This window comes from Dipodomys spectabilis, unplaced genomic scaffold (genome assembly GCF_019054845.1).
Source record: "Dipodomys spectabilis isolate Male_0828 unplaced genomic scaffold, ASM1905484v1 ptg000140l, whole genome shotgun sequence".
In the NCBI taxonomy this organism is placed as follows: domain Eukaryota; kingdom Metazoa; phylum Chordata; class Mammalia; order Rodentia; family Heteromyidae; genus Dipodomys; species Dipodomys spectabilis.
In genome coordinates, this window is record NW_024870817.1 from 39,658,492 (window position 1) to 39,663,471 (window position 4,980).

The window sequence follows — 4,980 nt, forward strand, 5'->3', positions numbered from 1 at the left end:
CTCTTGACCTTCCTCCCTTCCTCCTTCCCCTTTCCCTTTTTCTCCCCCCTCTATAATTTTACTCTAGTAGAGTAAAAGTGGTGAATACATAGAAATAGTTAAAAAGATTACACAATGATTCTCAAATTTGTGTCATTAGAATAACACAAATGGCAGTAGGAATGTGGTTTAGTGGTAGAGTACTTGCCTAGCATGCATGAATAGCTCAGCACCACATAAACAGAAAAATACAGGAGTAGCACTGTGGCTCAATTGGTTGAGTACTAGGCTTGAGCAAAAGAAGCTTAGGGATGGTGCCCAGGCCCTGAATTCAAGCCCAGCACTGGCAAAAAATAAAGAAAAAAGAATAACCCAAATTGCTTAGTTAAAATGCAGATTCCCTAACTCCACCTTGGAAATTGTGGTTCAAACAATTTTCAATAAGTATGCTAGGTGATTTTGGTGTAGGTGGTCCCAGAGCAGTCGAGGTCACTCTAAACTGAGGATAATCTGGTCTGTTGTTGCCCGTCATGCCGTCATTCTGGCAGGGGCTATTTCACATAAGAGTCCTTTGATACATGGTATGGGTAGATAGCCTGGAGGACCAAGAGACCACAGACTAGAGGCTAGAGGACGCAGGGAGAACGGGTTTGTAGAAGTCGTAGCGAGGCAGCCATGACTTTGCTCTAATCCCCAAAATTAATTTTTTCTCGCTCTTCGCTTGGCATCTGAAGTAGTTCTGGATCATGGGTCAAGATACTGAAATTATTCTTGGACTGTTATAGATGAAAATAATCCTTATTACTAAAGCATGTACCTGTGTAAATAAGAACAACCGTAGCATCCCTTTTTGTTTGTTTGTGTCGGCAGTACTGGAGTTTGGAGTTAGGGCTTTGTGCTTGCTAGGCAGGAACTCTACAGACAGCGTCAAACTTCAGCCAACCTTTGCATCTTAGCAAGGTGTCCTTTGGGGGCAGTTAGTCTATTTATAAAGAAATGCAGCACATTATCTTGGTTTTCTGAGCCCCATGTCAAGCTCACTCTCTGAGCAATCATTTTGCACTGAATACAACTGACTATAAATGCTAAGCTTATAAGTTCTTAATGGCTCTTACTTATTTGTTTTTTCTTTTTATTATTATTTATGCAGAAAATGAAGGAAATAATGGGAAGAGGAAGGCTACACAATGTGTTATTCAGCTAAAGAAGAGAATGATGAATGCCACCAACAGGGAGAGACAAATATCGAAGGTATCAACTACACTTTTAATCCAGGCTAAATTCATGCCAGGACCTCTTTAAAAAAAATTTTTTTTTTTTGTTGGTCGTGGGGCTTGAACTCTGGGTCTGAGCACTGTAGGACCTCTTTTTTTAAGCAAGCCAACTCAGTTTTCTCCATGCAATTATTTTTGAGGAAACACAGTTAAAATGAGTAAAAGCACGGATGATACATGGTTTTTGCCATCAAAGAGCATTAGCAGTAGGAAGATGGATGAAACAAATCTGTGCACAGAATCATAAAAGATGACAGTGCTCCAAGATGCTTGGGGAGAAGGTACAGGAGAAACTTTAGGAACTGAGATCTCTAAGGAATTGCTGTTGGCAGGGAGGTCATAAAGTGTTCATGAAGAAAGAATTTTTCTCTGAAGGAAATTGGGAGGTGTATAAAATTTAACAGGTGATGCTAGAGGAAATTGCAGGTTAGTTATCTCAAACATGGCATCCAGAGACAATTAAATTTAGCTTAAGCATCTTTCGTGTTTAAATATGTGTGAGCTCCAGATTTGATTGTATCTTAGAGCCAATCCTTAACATTTTAACTGTTAACAAAGTGATTTTTTTAAAACTCTAACTTGAACTATTATTCTCCACTAGTTACCCTACTTCTATAAGTCTTCACAATCCCTCGGAATAAATCTATCTTGAATCTTTCCCAAAGAATGGAAATACCTTTAACATATCTGTTTCATTCCTGTCTTCCTGTCCTGGTTCAAAATGCAGGTAGGAAGAGCCAGGTAATTTCTTAAACTTTGAGAAACAAAGAGATTAATGACCCAGTATCATGTTGTTGTCAGAGCAGAGTAGGTAGCAGCCCCTTCTCCTAATCCCCAGCCATCCATAGTGGTCACCTCCACTACAAGGGGGATTGTCTCAGTCCCAGGTTAGAAATTGTGATCTTAAAAATCTTACAATGTCTCATGGCAAAATGATCCTTTGTAATTACAATGTAATATGTTATGTTAAAATGGAAGCCAAGATATCAGCAACTGTAGTAAGTGTCTCTGATTTACCGTCTCTAAACATCTTTGCTTGACACAGTAGTGGCAAGCCCTGTCTATAATATTTATTAGAATGGGAGATAGGTGTTCTTACTTCCATTTCCATGAGAAAGGTGGAGTTTAGACAGGGCAATTAACTTGCTCAGGTTCCCACAGCTAACCTGGGTAAAGTAGTGTGGTGTCCTAGCCCAAAATCAATGTTTTCCCCATGCTAGAGAGTGATCTCCTTATTTGTTTTCCTTTTTTTTTTTTTAAATACAGTTGTGAGAATGTAGTCAAGTAAGAAGAACATATGCAAGTAAATATTTCTCTACAGCTGGGAGAGTCACAGATTTTTCTGAGGCCTTAGCATAGCTAAGAGTTATGGACCCCATGATAACTCTAGCTCTAAAGGTATCCTTGTACTATATGTCACAGTATGTGGTTGAGAACATGAACTTGGAGCTTAAATCCAGGCCCTACTTCTGTGCTATTCCTCTAGATATATTGCATCTCTCTGGTCTTAGTTTCCTCATCTGTAATATGGGGCTGATAACAATGATACTTAAGAAGATTATACAAATTAACATATGCAAAATAATCAGAATCATATTTTTAAATTATGAGTTTTATTAGAGATGAGTATATATATGCATAGTTTAATGAATTATTTTAGGCTGATGTTACTGTTTTCTTTAACACCCCTACCACTGGACATGACCATATATATCTACAAACAAACATTGAAACTAAAAATTTTAATACTTATCTGGGAACATTCAGTTGTATGATTGGGAAACCCAGTTAGTAAGTACCTAAACACCCTCAATTTAATAGCTTTACTAGTTTATTTTACTTATAGCCTTGCTCTATAGATAAGAATAGGATTTATTAGAGCTACCAGATATAGTTAATGCTTTCATATTTTTTATGAGATACATAGGATATAGTAGAGCATGGAATTCCCAACACATAAATCTGATAAATACTTTAAAAGAAAGAAGTACTTATTACCTGGATTTATTATTTTATGTTTTCTACACGTGTCAACTTATCATTATATACATCATAAAGCTATATAAATACGTTTCAATAAAAAGTTGTCAAAATAGATCTTACGAGTTTATTTAAAAACTGAGAACTCCAGATATCTTAGTTTGTTTTGTGATGCTGTAACAGAATATATGAAACTAGAACATTTGTAAGAACAGAGATTTATGTCTTATACAAGGTTCTGAGGCTGGGAAGTCCGAAGTCCAGGGCCCACACTTACAAAGGCTTTCCTACTGCTTCATAACATAGCAGAAGTCAGCACATGGTGTAAGTGTGAGAGACAGAGAGAGAGAGAGAGAAGGGGCAAGCTCATGCTCCCTTGATAACAAATTCACTTCTGCAATGGTGGCATTAATCTCTTCACCAGGGCAGGGCCTTCCTGACTTGATTACCATTAGAGGTTCCATCCTCAATATTGTTGCATTGGAAACTACTTTTCCAACATGCTAACTTTGGAGGGATACGTTCTAACCATAGTCCAAATCGACATTAAAATTTGTTTTGAAATATAATTGTTATGGATAATATTAAGCACCAAGAAAAGTAAGGCCTACAGACTGCTCCAGGACAAGGGGGAATCAGCGAAGAGCTTGAAGCTGACAGAGGATTGTGTCTTTCTTGAGAGAGGTATCTTTAGTACCAATATGGAGGCAGTGGCAGCTTCAAAATGGTTGTAATAAAGGGTTTAGGGAACAACAATGTGATGGAGGATAAGCATTTGGAAATCGTTGTGCAGCAGAGTTTTCATAACAATACCCAATTTTAACCTCAAGTGAATGTTCAGTGAGGATGAGATGCGGCTTGGAAGGGAACTCGCGTAGAAACTCATGGGAAGGGGTGGGGAGGCTGGAAGCCCTCTAGAGACAGAAGACAGGAGCTGCTCCTTCTCACACCTTCACCGAAGGCCAAGGGTGGGTACCAGGCTTTCCCTGAAATGCTTGGTGACACAGGCTTATCATGTATTTGACTTTCTGAACGCTGTAGTGAGATGGAACTTTGTCATAAGAGCAGACTTTTATGAGGTTCTCATCAAATCCTTTGGTCAGAGTTTGGTCAGTTAGAAGTGGTTTAGAGATAGACATTTCTTTGTGTAGGTTTTCTTGTTCTGCTTGCAACAGCTCATATCACCATCTAAATCACTCACCCACACCCACTGTGGCCACACACCCCTGCACCAAGGCATGGTTCTTTCTTTCTTTTTCAAAACCACTTCATTGAAAGATTATTTACATGCCATATAATTTACCCATTTAAAATATACAACTTCATGAATTGGGATATATTGCATCAATGTACCCCATTTAACTATTTCAATGATAGAATTCAATGATATTAATTATATTCAAAATGTTGTGGAAAGTTCCAGAACTTTCCCATCACAGAATTGTCGAACCATTAAGCAATACCTTCCCATGTTCCTCTCCTCATGGCCCATCATAACCTCTTCGCTGCATCTGCATGAATATGCCTGCTACAGATATTTTGTATCATTGGAATCATACAATATTCGTTTGGCTTGTTGCACTTAGCAAAGTGTCTGTAAGGGTCATTCATGTTACAGCACACATCAGATCCAGTCTTTCTTATGTCTGACTAACCTATTTTAAAAATTCTGTACAAAAATATGTTGATTTTGAGTACGTACCTAGGAGGCAATTGTTAGATCATAGGGTAATTCTGTTTAGCCTTT